The 17,086-nt window shown below is 35.7% G+C and overlaps 1 long non-coding RNA gene across 2 annotated transcripts; it reads right to left on the bottom strand.

The window, feature by feature from the left end:
• Window positions 1-2,613: 2,613 nt before the first annotated feature.
• LOC128984587 (uncharacterized) lies at window positions 2,614-4,629 on the bottom strand. Of its 2 annotated transcripts, none has more exons than XR_008489993.1 (3): window positions 4,523-4,629; window positions 3,156-3,303; window positions 2,614-2,788 (listed from the first exon to the last, which is right to left on the bottom strand). It is a non-coding gene; the product is annotated as an uncharacterized LOC128984587 (long non-coding RNA). The 2 variants fall into 2 exon arrangements; XR_008489994.1 differs by having other exon boundaries at window positions 3,156-3,306; window positions 4,523-4,621.
• Between the last annotated feature and the right edge of the window lie 12,457 nt (window positions 4,630-17,086).

Genomic DNA, 17,086 nt, shown 5'->3' with positions numbered 1-17,086 from the left:
TAATAGGCCACTACAAAAGATTCACCTTTTAAGTGCAACACTAAACACTAGTGTAGTAGTGAGCAAGTAAATTCGGTGTAGAATTAAGACTGGTAAATTGCTCTCATTAAAGGTATTACTTTTTGGAAGAACTACAAACAGTGCCAAGGGCGTCCCCTAAGGACCTTTTGGGAATATTTATATTTTGCAGGGCCCACTCATATTTTTTCAATAACATCAAGCTTCCACTGCCAAAAAGCTCTGTCTGATATTTTTATTTTCTGGAGTTCTTCCAACCCAGGGGCAACCAACATTTGTAAAGATTCATTTGAGAGCATTGCAAGGAGCAAATATATTTAAATACAATATTTAAATATATAAAAGTAGTAGGAGGGAGTTGTTTTTATTTTTCTTTACATATTGTACAATCATTATTATTGTGCAATAATGACATTTAAAATCATTTATCTTGGTTCAGTTGTACAAAAACGGCAACGTTTAAAATTACAGCTAACGCAAACTCAACTAATAACTAGCCAAACACTATGCTATAAATAACGTAATTAAACCTTAGAAAGTGTTATAAGCTACTGCTCATGATAGACAGGTAGGCTACCGGTAGTTGCTGTATCACAACATAGGAATTGATTGATAATTCATAAAAAAGTTTAAAATTATATTTAGAGATAATAAAAACACTCTTAAAAAATAATGTAACGAGAACAATATTTTAATTCTTATTCTTTGTTCTTTATTAGGTTTCTTTTCAATTCATACACAAATTCAACAAGTCAGCATATTTAGGCCTACTCATTGCCCAATCACAGCCTTACTAAAGTTACCATGGTTACTAATCACTCAATCGCAGTTTACTAAGCATTATATCGTCATTATTCCCCAGCTCTGTTAACATAGCGCACAGAAGACAGAATTGTAAAACGGAGCAGACGATTGTTGGCGCAAGCGTTGAAGTTGAAGTCATTTTTCCATTTCATTTTAATCAAAGGAGCTGCGATGTTTCCAAAACGATTATGTGGGAGGGAGAGGGGGTCGTTATATTAAGAGAAAGACGCTGACAATTCGTTAAGCAGAGGTTACGAACGCTATGTAGAAATTCTGGCAATAAAAATTCCTTAATTTGGTTAAGTTTTCCAGTCCTGTACAACACTGATTCACGGTCTTTTCCTGGTAACGGAAATTCAAGTACAACTTGATACAAACAGAATCTCCGGTTCACGACCTGGATGATGGCTAGTTATTTAATTTAATTTACAGTTACATATTAGTACCCGTGATAAATCAAACCCGTTATATAGGCCACACGGTTATTAATCTCACTTGGTTTTGGATTTGCTTACAAACGTGATCGGTAATGGTTAGGTAGGGCCTACACATAGTATTCGTAAACAACATTTATGTAAACATATCAGTGACAGCTAGAAAAAAGAATCTTTATCAAAACAGCTGTTCTTAATTTCATATATGACGTGTTCTCTTAACACATTATTAGTATTTCATAAATGACGTATGTGGTAAACATGGAGAAAAAAAACCAAAAAATCACACAAAATTTTGGTTTTGATCGTCTGTTATTTTATTTCCAAAATAGTGATGCCATATTTTAATGGCTAAGGACACTCTCGCCAATCCTGTGAATACAATAAAACCATTAGAATCATAATCGGTACTCTAGCTTTCTTTAGAGTAGGCTACGTAAAATGCCTTCTGGGCCGTGTGATAAATTGAAATAAGAAATGTTTCAACTTCTTTAATGTATAAACGTAAAAATAACCCAAAATATGTATAATTCTGAGCAATGTACAGACAAAACTATAACTTTATTTATATAGATTAACTCGGTTTGAATTTTCAATATCTAAATAAATGTATAAAATTTATTTTAGTTTTACAAATAATGCTGGGCGGGGGAATAATGTTTCTCATTTGTTGTGTACCGTACCTAATTTATTGTGGGGGGGGGCTGGTGCTCAATTAGGGGGGGGGGTTGCATCATGAGTCTAGGGGGGGATGGGCACCCCTGTTAATATCATTATTTTTTTACACTTATTACTCTTTAAACAATGCTATAAATGCTCAAAATATGTATATTTTTACTTAATTTATTGCAGTAAGGCTAATGAATTGGCGCAAGGCTTGAAAGTAACCGTCGATTTCGACGGGTTTCACCTAGTATTTTCTTATATGTTGCGGTTAATTTAGTGGTGTTTAGTGTTTAGCTACACAGCTGTTTCAATTGCAATACCTATTTTAAAACTAAGCTGTTTACAGTTGTCTTTTGTTTCTAAAAACATTGGAAAGTGTTAATTATATCTTTCTATAATCAATGGTAAGAGTGTAAACTTGAATTTTGGAACAGGCAAAGTTATACATGATTATACTTACTTTCTATATGATTTGCAAATCTTAACCAGCTCTTTGTAAGTTATTTGTCAATAAAATATTTACATTAATGAAAATTGTGTTGTAATTAGCAACAAGGATATGTTAAAGATGAATTAATATCAAGATATCTCTTTTGACCTAATTATTTTAATTGACAATGTCAGTTAGTGAAAGTAATAACTTCAACAAACATAATAAACAGTTTATTCATTAAACTAGGCAGTAGTACAACAAAGTAGGTATTAAAACTAAAAAAGCGCCTTCATTAAAAAACATAAAATTATCTTAATGATACAAAATGCAAATAAAAGAATACTGATATTCAAAACAAATATTAACCTAATCAACATAATCAGCCATATCTCTCATCCTCCATGCCCCCATCACCATCCACCCCTCATCAGGCCTGAAATAGATACAGAAAAACAATTAGTATTAATGACTATATTCTGAATTTATGTGCTACTTAATTATGATATAAAAAGTATTATTATGGCTATTAAATTGAAATGTCTATGGATTTCCACTTTTGGCTGAACTTGTTAAACCAAATATTATTTCAATAGGGTTAACACTATGAGTTCGAGGTGCGGGAATTCTTGCCCTGCAGTACCGGCACCACTGGTGCGGGCGGGATATTTTGTCCTTACAACATTGCTTCAGTGTGAGCTAAGCCTCGCAAGGGGAAATCCTACTTATAAATTATTTACAGCCTACATGAAATAAAATCCAGGATTGATAAGTATTAAAATTGAGGAAATGGCAAAAATTACCATATTTCTCTTCAACACTAGTCTTTTTTCGTTTTTCGCTTCGTTCCCCATCTCCTGTTCCTCTGCTACCTATTCTTCCGCCTCAGCCTCTCCCCTGAAACCTCCAATGTCGGAGAATATTAATTACAACTCCCCCATTGTACTGGTACTGCTATGAACAGAAATATTGCAAAAAATTAGTATCAGCCTACAAATAATATTAGTCTAACAAAGTTTAAGTGTTCACTCCTTCCTAGATTTTGTGACATCCAAATATATACCACTAATAGAAGAAAATGGAGTGAAGGTTTAAAACCATTAGTATTTTTATCAATAATTTAAAAAGTATGATAACAAAATTATAACTCGTCAGGTATAGCATGACCGGTGGGGTGCGTTAGAGGGAGGGCAGTAGGCCCCGAGGCCACCGGTCATGATATACCTGACGAGTTGTACAGGACAAAATGATTTGATCTAACATAAATTATCTGTAATTTATAAAAATACAGGCCTATGTTTAAAGAAATTATCAAAGAACTATGGTTCTTCAAAACGAAAAACTTCAAACCGAAAAAGTAAATCGGTCCCGGGTCCAATCGCCAATGAGATTGTGTCTATTAAATTCCAAGGACACTAGCGCTTGCAATGGTGAACAACCAAACCAAGTATCCATGTCGCTGTCACATTACACGTGATTGGCCGAACATCGTCTCTGGATGGAAAACTAGCCAATGAGGTCGTGTCTATCAAAGTGGCGAGGCCACTAGCGCTCGCAGTGGTGATCAACCAAACCAAATATCAACCCTGGAGTTGAAAACTAGCCAATAAGGTTGTCTTTACTAAATAGGCAAACAGCTAGGATTCATAACGGCAATTTACCCGCTCTGAACTGACTTAATCCGCACCGATTCGTACCGTTCAGTGTCAGTATTGGTATCGAACTCAAAACAGGCAAGTATCGAGTATCGACGATACCTCAATACCGCTGGTATCGAGAGTATTTTGGTATTGAATATTGGTATCGGCCCACCTCTAGTAAATTCGTCAAACTAAGTTCACAAACCAACAAGATTGGAGCACAGGAGCGTAATAACACGGAGTTTCAAAATTTCAACTTTTATCAGACAAATCATTAATAGATGTCACAATGCTCAGCACTCAAAGAACCTAAAAACAAGGGAATCTTACGACAGTGACCAGAGATATGTTGTGCAGAGTTACTAATTTTATTTTCATTCTGTTAAAAAAACCTATATTACTTAAAACCCCTAAGTAAAAAGTGAAAAACGTATAAGTATACATTTATAGAAGTGCACAACAAGTAATTAAGAAAGCAAATAAATAATGTGTTAAGTATTGATAACAAAGATAAAAGCTACGACACTAACTTGAGTTTCTGCGGCCTCATCCTTTTTCAAATCAGGTATGTTCAATTGAGAGTGCAACGGATTGCTTCCACTAGGGCAACTTGTACTGCAGCCAGCTTCATAGTCATTATTGAACTCTGTAATAATAAAACAGGATAAATACAATATAAAACAGCGACAGCAGGGTTATGATTTTTGATAATTGAAGAAAACCTTCTACGGGTAATTTGAAATAATAATCTAAAAATGTTTTAAACAATACACATAATATCTAAGAGATAATCATATGAAAGATTACCATTAAATTGTTATTAGCATGTTTTGTACATTTTTTTTAAACCTACAGTCATTTCAAAATCAAATGCCATTCAAATAGTAATTCAACACCTAACTTGTTTAGGGTCTGTAAACCTGTTAAAAATGTATACATTAACAAGGGTCTTCTTTGAACAATCATAACTTACCTGTTGGATTAAATGAAAATGAAAATGAAAATGAAATCAACTTTATTCATACTTTGCAAACATGTGCACGAATGGCAATGTTAGGAATAGGCAGACCACCCTAGTTTATACTTATATGGCAATACATCAGCTGATTTTTTGTTTGCAATCTGGGTGACAAATGGTGTAATCTGGGTATCATGAATGGCATACTGTTAGGTATGCCTAAATTAAGAGCTGCATCCAATTGCAGATCCGTTGATAAGGACTGTTCAAATTCATTGTTCATATCTTTATCATGTAAATTATAATTCTTGCATAAATAGTTAAGCACAGGGTCTGGACCTACTACTTTTTCTAACAGGACTGACCTAAAACATACAACATAGATATGACCAAATTACTAAACTGCCTAATAATTTAACATAATTTTTTTATATACATAAAGAGGAAGAATGTAACCCATAAAAACTCCTAATCCTGTATAAATGGACATTAATTTATTCATTAAATTGCATTTGTCATATTCAAAATACAATTACAGTAGTATCGCGCAATCATGACACGTTAAGTCATAGACATTGGTTTAGTAATAAAAACTGTGACGTTTACAATCATAAGTAAAGTTGTGGTGTTGGCGATAACGTGATTGTTTTTGCGATCATAGCAACTCGGAAATACCGTGGTCGTCACTCAGGGAGGTGGCAACAGTCGTGAGCATATTCACGGTCCTGGCAATACAGCGATTGTCTCCTGTGATCGTGCACTGTGAATGTCTATGGCGGTAACAGTAAAATTCCTGTGATCATCTCAAGTGCTCGTGATTAACTTACCATTTTAAAAGAGAACCAATGGAACGCCATCAATGAATTGAGACTAATTGGCTGTTCATGATCATTGTAGTCCTTGGTTCATGCTGAATTTAAGTATGATTCTTGGTGTCTAGGTTGGATACCCAGATACCCTGTTTAAATATGTGTAGGCCTATAGTGCACCTATCTCACACTTTCCACATTTGTTCCAATAAGAGAAAATTAGCTGTAAGCATGCGCCTAATGTTAGAGCTACGTACCCTGAGGGATTTCAGGAACGTGGGTATGCCTAAATGTTACTCGGTAGCATAATGTAGCTTTCTGTAAAGATTCAGTCAATTTGGTTTAGATAGTATTTTTTGTTTGGGTATTCTCACACATACATACACACACAGACAGACATCACAGCTTTCTTTGATAAACTTAAGTAGGTACTTACATGTGATCATCATATGGGAAGTTTTCCCTTACAGGGAGGTGACAATTTTTAGGAGCCAATATATTTATATATTGCCAATATATTGAACAATATATTTATTTATCGTAGTTGTCAGCTGGTAAGTATCAATTTGTTAATATCGATAGGCCAATATCAAATTTAAAAAATCAATATATCGAAAAGAAATCATCGGCAATAATGAATGTTCCCTTTAACACGTTCGCTGCTACCGACGTTCCGCAACTTCAGCAGGGCCACGGCGCCAGGAGCTAGGAACGTTATGGAATGTCGCCATTCATTGTTGTTTAACGTTTCATTGGATCAGCCAGCTCGTCACGAGCATCCTATAATTCTTTGTAGCTAGTGGGGACGTACTTTCCGTCCGTCCCCGGCATCTAGCGCTCAGCAGCGAACGTGTTAACAGGAAAGGGCCGTTTCGGCTACTTACAGGTAGCAGCAAGACGAGTTAGGCCTAAGTTAATATTACCAGATGACGAGATAACTTAACGGCCAAAGATTGAACATGGTACCTCAAGTAAGTATGCACAAGGTGGATATTTACCTACGACTCTCTTATTACCAGGTGGTGCACATTAGAGAACAATTTAATCGTTAACCCTCCAACTGGCACATAGAAAAGTCTGTAGTAGCAAGGCAATTTTAGTGATTTTGCAGACATATTTTTGAAAATTCATATAAATTCAACTAATAAAGTAAACCATATACTTGAATTGTTCGTAAAATAATGAAGAATCTGAAAATGGTAAAATTTCAAGTAGTTGGAAGAATAATTTTTGAAACAAAGAAAAAAAAACTATTTCCAATTTGGAAATTTGAAAGCAAAATTGTGCTGCAAATGCAGAAATTTTTTATATGAAATCCAAGATAATACAAAACGATAGCAATTTATTTCTGTACATAAAAAAGTAAAAAGATTCAATTAATAATTTTTTTTTTGCTGAGTTATGGCCAAACAACTAAAAAACGGCAAATTTCCCATAAGCTTGTGAACAGGTGAAGAAGCACGTTTAAACAACAAGTGATGACGTTGGAACAGGTTGTGTAACATACGGCAATAAAAGTCCACTATGCACAGAATTTCATGGGCTATCAGATGGTATAGTAATACCAGAAACAAAAGAACCCTGGGCCGTTTCGAGCCGCGCAGGTTTGAATGGTACTCCACACCTACCAGCGTGAACCACATGATCTTTTCGTTTCTGTGCAGGTTGTTTTGTTCGTGGTATGTCTATATATGTCATTATAACAAAAGTTATAAATTTTGTTGAAACATATGTGAATTACTACCACGTTTTTAATAGTCGCGCTGCCAGTTCAGATACACGTAAAAAGGTGGCTGAGGTATTATTTTTCTATTTGAGTTATTTATAAAGATATCGATATAATTGATCGATATAAAGCTGAGCATAAATAAAACAAAAACCGTCCATATCAACTTCACAACCAACAATACAAAAACTAACGACGACTGGTCACAGCTAGAGATCCCAACTGCAGAAACCACCAAATTCCTCGGCATCACAATAGACAACAAATTAAACTGGAACAAACATACTGATCAACTCTGCAAAAAACTGGCATCAGCAATATTTGTAATAAGAAGAATAAGAAGTATAACCAACCAAGAAACAGCCCTCATAGCATACCATTCATTATTCACTTCACATCTACGCTACGGAATAGCAGCTTGGGGATCCACAGCTCAAAAAAATATGGAAAAACTTTTCACATTGCAAAAAAAAGCAATCAGAACAATAACAAGATCAGAAGAATCAACCAATCACAAGCCCCTTTTCATCCAACTCAACATAATGACATTAATCTCACTCTATATCTGCGAAACCATAATCCTTACCATCCGATCCAATCCCAACCTAAGACAATCGCAGCACAACCACAACACCAGAAGTAAAACAAACATAGACATACCTCAACACAGACTTCAAAAAACAAACAACACACCCACATACTCTGGATCAATGTTCTACAATCAATTACCCCAACACCTAAAATCAAACACACCCAATTTTGAAAAAAAATTAAAATTGTATCTAACTGCAAGGTCGTACGACTCAATAAAAGAATACATAGAGGAGCACGCATACACAAAACATAAAACATAAATACATAAATACACGAAACCTGAACACAGAAAACCCTGAAAAAGGAAGAAAGTTGACGACTCCCCGATCAAACGATTGTGGCGAGGACACCGGAAGTAAGAAGTAAGTAAGTAAGTAAGTAAGTAAGTAAGTAAGTAAGGTCTATATCTCAATATAGAAATGAACTGCCGGATGCAGTGGTACCACCCGCTGGTTCCGTAGACTAAAAATACCCCTTGCTATTATTTATTGAAAATATCCATTTTTGGTAGTTTTGTGATGCTTACATAACTTAGAGAAACTGACTTCGCGCAAAATTTTCTTCCACTTTATCACTATGTTATATTGATCCATCAGTGTTATAGCCTAAATGTTATTTAGGCTATGTAATAAAATGAAAGTTTAGTACCTCATCTTTCCATTGGTATACAATTTACGTAAGTTAGCGATCGTTTTTTAACTGTTTATATGCAATTTGAAATAACCTTGCAAAATGCAACTACCCTTATAGTCGCTGCCACTACAGACACCAACTACCGCGACTATTATAGTCGCTGTGCCACTTGAAGGTTTAAGGGAAACTTAAAGTAAGTAGGCCTAGTAAAGGCTCTCTTCTGAAAATGGACAACTAGGCCTAAGGCCTTGTTTAACAATAGGTTTAAACACAAGTTACATGTGGGCTGTATTTGCGATGCCACTCATTCAAAGTAACTATAGAACCCTAACTTATGGCTGCTAAGTAGCCTAGGCCTCTCCTAACATGCCATAATAGGTCTAAAAGTTAACTTAAGTTAAGCCTCGTTCACACAGGGGCAAGTTTACAAGCTACTCGCCAGCGTGTAAGAAGCCGGCGAGTTGGCAAGTGTGCGTGTATTCGTTCACAGGGGGCTTGTCCACTCGCCTACTCGCAGACGTGTAGAAAGACGTCGGCGAGTGCGCTTGTAGACGTTCAATAAAGCTCAATAAAGTTCAATAAAGCTTGAATCCTCCGACATCTTTGAATAACATGCGCACAAGCAGCTGTGTTCACACTAGGCTACTTTACACGCCTACTCGCTCAAAAGCTGGCGAGTTGGCATGTAAAGTAGTAGTCCAGTCAATCTGTTCCTAAAATAGGCCGATAGACAAAAAAAAAATACTAACAGGCTGGATTTTTTCCCATCGACTACTACCTTGTAGACAAGTCTCCAGCCAAAAGTCCCCAACCCTAGCCCTCTTGCTTTTTTCCCTAGAGCCCGCCAAAGTTTTTAAGGGTGGATAAATGCAGTACTTTATAAAATCGCTTATATTTCAGTAACTATTTCAGATATACCTTACATCTTGTTGTTTTTAGATCCCTAAAATTACGGTCTAAGAACATCATATGTAGGTTTTGTGATTAGTCTACTAGTTTAATAGTTATTTCTATCTTTAATAATAAAAATGCATAATTTTTCTATTTCATTTAGAATATTTGCGCATATTATTTTAAAACAAGGCTCCAGTAATTATCAATAATAAAGAGGTTTCAAGTAAATATTTTCTCCTGTTTATAAGATTTAAAATGATATATGACTTGTCATATTTCGCTCGTATTGTGCCCTGTGACTTAACATTTGAAGTATAGTGTGCACCGGCTGCCGCGACCGCGCGCCGAGGCTCGTACCGACGCGACGACGACGATACTGCTCGGGACTAGGCACGCCTGCGTTCACGGGGGGCCACAAGTTGACCGACAAGATACTTGGTTGTCTGGCCACTAGACCGTCTTTTAAATTAAATAGATAAATACTGAAAACCAGTACGTCGACAAGTTATTTAGGCTCCCTGCGTTCACTTTACATATAAATATTTATTGCTCTAGGCCAACTTATTTTTAAATACTACCTCTTTCATCATATTATTTGTATTATTTACAATTTAACAATCCTGGAACAAGACCAAGGATACAAGAAACATTCCAAGAAATAAGTTAACAATAAGGAACAAAAATAAATGATTATTTACCTAGTTTTAACATTTGATATTGGAGAGCAAAACAACTTGTATAGAAAGCATGTAATATTCATTTTTAATGAATATAGATCTAAGGTATGCACCAAGGTCAGCTCTAGTGAAGAGCTCTCTCGATCTTTGACAGAAGTTTTTGAAGATGAGAGTTTTGGAACATGAAAGCACTGTGCACTTATAGTTGCCAATTCCTACTGGCTTGCTTATGCTGTATCTTCCAGGTCCACTTCTATTATTGCACTGTTCGAACATTGTCCCGCACATACTCCACACATTTCTGTACAATTTAAAGAAGCCTTGAAGCAGCTGCAGTTGTTTCTACAAGATTTCTTGCAATTGCAAGAAATGAGGGTAAAAACGTCCTCAGGTGCTGGAGGTTGGTTGGAGTGGATTGGAAAGAGCGTCCCATTTTGAAACCTCCAACCCCATTCAGTTCCCAATATTTCCTTATTCCCCAGCCATTTTTGAACCTGATAGTACGACCTGTAAAATTTTCTATTTTTAATTAATAAGGTGGTTAAAGCTCTAAAAAATACTTCACATAGAACACTCTCAGTTAAGGTTGTGCATATCTTTCAATGAGTTTGATCATAATAATAAAAAATATATATTTAATACTAAAGACTATTCATACCAGATCCGGAACTAAATTAATTCAATTTGTAAAAACATTTGATCGATTTGAAGTAAATTAATGGACAAAAATGGGGTCAGGGAATTTATGAACTCAAATTTTGAAACTGTTGATGATTGATAGTCAATAATTAATTCGGCTTTTGCATGTTGAGTAAAGACATATTTTGAACATTTCATTTTATAAATTGTTTACATTAAATTTAGAGGGTATTACAACAGTAGGGGGTTATATTAAAGGATTGATTGTTGTTTAGAGACATGTTCTAAAATGGGGGGAGTTCACGTTTCTACCGCAATTCGAAACAAGCTATGTAGCGAGTTCAGTGAGCAGATATTTTATATCTAAAAAATACATATAAAATTCCTAAAATCTCGATTTTTGCGGATTTATTTGCAACAACACTAAAAGTAACATTAAAATTTCGATTACTGAAACCCTAAAATCGTTATAACGTTGTGAAAATATTTCCATCAATGCGTGGCAATAATGTTGTAAAATCTCTGGATATAGTTTTGCTGTTTCAAAAGAGCCATCGATCAACAGTTTTAGATCAGCAGTTGAGGGTGTACCGAATTGGTGCTTTGGGAGAAGCAAGAATTCACGTGGGACTGGAGTCCCCTTTTAAGAATGTTCACGAGTTAACGTTTAAGGTTAACATAAATTTTTATGGAAAATATCAAAACCAAAATATAAAAAAAAAATACTAAAAAGTTTTACGAACCTGTAAATATGTTGTTCTGCTGCTTTTGATGTTGGAGGAAGATATGCCTTGTTAAAATTAGACTTGAGAGACATTTTTGCCACTGCCTTTAAATATCCTATGAATCTACTTTCATTGAGACTTGAATGCTTAAAGAAACCATAGATTTTAAGAATAATGAATTCTCCCGCATCTTTGAGACTTGTTTTATCTATTTTACTGTCATAAAATAGCAATGCATTCTTCCGTAAATCTTCGGATTTTTCCATCAAATTATAAACCTTCATTTTGTCTTTTCCAAAGAGTGACGATGTAGTGTCGCAGCCAGATATAGCGTGTATTAGAAGCAACACTTCTTTTATCGGTCCTATTTCATTTCTAATTTGATTAATATTATAATTCTTCGCGGAATCGCCATTTCTTTTGTGAAAGTAAAGCTGGAGGTTTTCTGATGTCGGCCGTCCAACAAGCAAAACAAAAACATCAGTATCCTGGCTCACAACAACTACTGAATTGTGACAGTGTGACTTAGAAATAGCAACTGCTGTTTCCACGATTGCAAGATCCGCATCTTCCTCAGCGACAAATGTTGGTATGTTTTTTTCATTAAGCTTTTGAACAAGGAGTCTTATCAAGTTTTTCTTGTTTTTAGGGTTAGCCAAAAACTAATTTTGGTTTACACAACATGTCATTTCTTCAGTGAAGTTAATCTGTTGGTTGGAATAATGGCTGGTCGAAAGTTACGATGCAGGGCTGTTTTGATGAACTACTCTGTTCAGCAGCAAAATGTAATGCGGAATAAATCGCCGTGGGGTTTCCTGGATCAACATCAATGAAAGGTAAGGATAGTATGTAGGAAGTTTCAAAGTCCACTCTGCCGTTATAACAGCTATGCATGAAGCCAGACCACCCTGGAAATGGGATGTGATCAAGGGCGTAAGAACCCAACCACATGAAATTTTGTGAAGAGACAATCTCTTGTTTGGGCATATCCTCAGACAAATTTGATATTATAATATTTTTAAGCCACTTTTTTTCCTGTGGCAATACAACAGAACCGGCACATTAAACGAGCCTTCTAAATTGAACGATGTGTTGCGTGGCACTCTTACATCACTAAAAACTGCAGTTTTTGGTGTTATACACTTAATCCCTCCGAGGGCATGAAAAGTGTCCTTTCCGTCTAGGGTTCTTACATTAATGTCTATGTTGTCAAAAACGAACTGGAAAAAATGATCATCTTTTGTCAAAGGTTGGCCTGCCTTTAATAATGATTGTAAATACATCTCGGTTTCATGGTAAGAGTTAGAAACTCCGAGTGAATGACAAATGTCTATTAGGTTTTTAGAGCCATATTGCCGGGACAGGTACAATCCAAGAGCAGAAAGTATTGGCGATTCGAAAGACCGAGGTCTGCAAAGTTTTACTATCATATTGTTTATCATAAGTCTCTTTCTTTGGAGTTCCACGTTATCGTCCGATTTCATTTTTTTTCTTTTTGTTAGTTCATTAGTAAATAACTTTAATAATTCTGGTATCAAGTCCTCGCCTCCTGTACTTATGTCTTTAGCACTATGATATGATGATACATCATACACCTTATTCTGAATCTCTTGCCTTATTATGGTCGCCGCCGTTGTTACTATTCTTTTCAATTCTTCTGTGGTGTTTTTCTTTCTTTGTGAGTACCAAGATTCAGTTAAAATCTTATCGGCCCTGTCTCTTAAACAAATAATTGAAGATTGTTTCTTTACATTTGTTACGATAACTCGGTTTCCAAAATGTTTTTCTAACATAATTTTGAAATGTTGAGTTCCGTAGCTCTGCCCTGAGAACTCTTTCATCATTTCTTCCAAGTCTGAAACTAGATGTTGACAGTCATCACTGTCCTCGATATATTCGCAAACTTTTAAGAAAGCTTCTTTTAAATCTTCGTTTTCTGGTCTGCCTTTTTTTGTGGTCAACGATGGTTTGGTAAATCTGGCAAAGCAATCTGAGTGGTACCAACTCTCGCATTCTACTAAGTCGGCAACCCCTATACTCTCGATTTTACAGTCTCGCCCCAATCATCGGTTCTATTTTCAGCATATTTCAGTATCGTACTTTGTACACTTTTGTTTTGCACCAAACGAATATATTTTCTATATAGCTCTGGAGTTTTTTGTCAATAACAATTTCTTTGCTACAAAACAAGCATTTATTTTTATAGTCAAAATTAAGTAAATTTGAATTAAACGATGATGAAGGCTGCACTGTGCTAATAAGAGGTAGTTTCTTTACATGCAGACATAGAAATAAATGATCTGATTGAGGAACTGCGAGGATAGGTCTTCCTACATTCTTTGTGTAAATTAATTTGTTGACAATTCTCAAATTGTTTGTGTAAGTCATCTTTCCTTTTAGGCTGGACTTAATTAGGCTTAACAATCCTTTGGATCTTACATTCACAGTTTCACCTGCTGCCAACTGTCCTTTGCAGATCACGCATCGAGCCGAGTCTTCCTCCGTTTCGTCACATTCCGCTTCCATAATTATACACTAAATATTCACGTCAAAACTCAAGTCATAACTAAATAACATTATTAGGAAATAACAAGCACGCATCTGTTTATTTAAACTTATATTCACTTCGAAAAAAACACCATCTTTATATCACACTCACGCAAGTTGATCACCATCGGGAAACGGTTACAGGGATAAAATATACTATAAAATAATACTATATACCTTTAATAATACCTTTAATACCTTTAAAATATACTATACGGAAACGGTTGCAAAGGTGCCAACCCAAATTGGTTACAGGAACACCAACTGTGAAAATCGAAATAAAAAGTTCTAAGTGAAATGGAAAAATAAATAAGTGATCGTAGAAAACATGATTTGCCATTGTTCCATCGTTTACTAAAACAGTAACTGTATTATTTATTTTACTAATAGGGCACACAAAAGGGGAAAACATAAGGATTAATAAAACATAAGGCTTGTTAATATTATTATCACAGTTGTGTACACTGTTTATGTTTATTTACATAAGTTAAATTTGTGTTCACATTTTAAATTTATATTATTTTTGTCTTATAATATAATAAGTTATTATTTACCACACATATACTAAGCAGTATTTACTCGGCTCGATGCTTTATATGCAATTACTAATTAATTTAGTTATATTAGTTTCTTTTTAATTTTCCTAATTAATTTAGTTATATTAGTTTCTTTTTAATTTTCCTAATTAATTAATATGAGAAATAATGGGCCGTATGCATAAAAAAGAGCATTTGCTCAAAAGGAAAAGGTAGAAGGAAAAGCAAATGCTTCAAGTAAAAGGTAGAAGTAAAAGCTTTTCCTTCACATAATATGCATAATGATTTGCTTTTACTAGCGAGTAAATCCTTCGAATCACAAGTAAAAGAACAATGGCAGCGGAATTTTATCCCCCTGGAGTTTAACCCCCTGGGCGAAACTGATGTCACAACCAGGGGGTAACATTCCGGCTGCGAACGTTTGAGCTGCACAACATCAGTTCAAAAGATTAAAGGTGGTGTTAAACGTATATTTTGACAGTTGTGAATTCAATCACAATACATCAAATTATAAAACCTAGAATGTACGGGCTGGAATTTTACCCCCAGACTTTTACCCCCTTTATGAGGTCAGCTCAAAATTTTACTCCAGGAATTTTACCCCTTGGATTTTTACCCCCGGAATTTTACCCCCTAGCCAGTTTTGGAATGAGTGAGATTGATTAATTTTCTTCTCCTCAGTTTAAGTAGTAAACATTTTACATTCATATTAACCAACGGTTGGCCCAAACTGGAATCCCGAATATCAAATTATTTAATAATAAAATGTCTACAATTAAAATATAACCGAAAGAAAAAAATTAATAATTTTCAATCATTTCTATATATGTCCAGGGGGTAAAATTCTGGGGGTAAAAATCTGGGGGTAAAAATCCAGGGGTTAAAATCTGGTCCGTACATCTACATTTGCATAAACGCTAGTTCTATGGACAGGGGGTCAAATTCCGGGTTAAATATAATTCATCACGCCCTGTCTATTTTCATTAGACTTCCGATTTTGCTGGGGTGAAATTCCGCCCGCGAACAAACTTTAGAGCGCTCAGGTTACTACGTCTTAGTGACATCAGCTTAGCCCAGGGGGTAAGATTCCAGCGTCCCAATGAACTACTAGGCGCACTGATTTAACAATGCAACATCTGATTTATCAAATATTAACAGCTGATCAGCTGTTCGCTCAACACACAACAGCAATACATTATTTTTCCTGTAAATAAAGGGATTATGTGCCTTATTCACGGCGCTGGATTTAGGGTACTTGCGGCTCTCCCCCTGTGGTGGAAATTCCTTGCGATTGCGGGAGTAATCGTGATTATCTCCCATGCATCAAGGGGTCATCATCATCAACACTCATGATCATGGATGAAATTGTGGACATCTCTCCTAAATCAAGTCAATGCCATTATAGGTATCTGTGACCGCGCCAAAATCATTAACATCCCCCGTGGGCTGCAAAAAAGGAACATCATCATGGACACTCGCAACCGCGGTGGAATCGTGAATATCTCCCGCGGGCTGCAATCATGGGGACATCACCATCGATACTCGCGACAGCAGCTAAATCGTGAACATCTCCTAGGTCCGCAGTCACGAGGACATCATTTCGTCACCTGTGATGGCGGCAAACTAATGGCTTAGAAAAAAAAAATATTTGGTCTAATAAGACAGTTATTTAATCCTCTGCGACCCCTTATGCTTGCGGCCTAGGCTGCAGATAGTGGTAAATACGGCACTGCACTCATCTGTTTACTTTATCAGTTTAATACTGACCAGCCTAATCTGTTGTCAACCTAGGGCGTGGGGAGTTCTCTAAATAAGTGTAGTTTAACTTGGGTTTCGTAAAGCGTGATTTCATCAAAGTGATGACGAACCAGGTAGTGTGGAAACTGTTGATTGTAATGATGAGGTATTGTTGATTGCTAATAAATGATGTTTGTTTACCAAAATACTGGAAAAATTCCAAATTCCAAAAGTAAAGAAACTTAAAGAATCCGTTGCTTAAGTCTTTTTGAAGTACACATCCATGTTTGGAAAGAAAATGGATGGAAAAGGAATTATGAAAAATAATCAACATGAAAACACGATTCACGATAAAAACTGACACTAAAGAGACTGGAAAAAAATTCATCCTGGAATGGGGGAAAAAATTGCTTCGGGCTTCGAAGAGCGGCTCAAACCCTACCATCGTGCGAATCCAATACCTTTTTTTAAATCTGGGATCAGGCAGATATCTTAAAGAAATTTTCATTTTATGTAAGCGCGCCCCGAGATTCTACAGTCACCTTTACAAATTTATTTGCCAACCAATGCATGTTATTTTCTTCAAAACAAAACACACTTTTAATGTCCTTTGTAGAGG

Source organism: Macrosteles quadrilineatus, unplaced genomic scaffold (assembly GCF_028750875.1).
Source record: "Macrosteles quadrilineatus isolate MER2022 unplaced genomic scaffold, UCM_ALF_1.0 Scaffold_1__1_contigs__length_201487025, whole genome shotgun sequence".
NCBI classification, from domain to species: Eukaryota; Metazoa; Arthropoda; class Insecta; order Hemiptera; family Cicadellidae; genus Macrosteles; species Macrosteles quadrilineatus.
The sequence above is the reverse complement of the archived record's forward strand: the minus strand, read 5'-3'. Positions and strand labels throughout refer to the sequence as shown.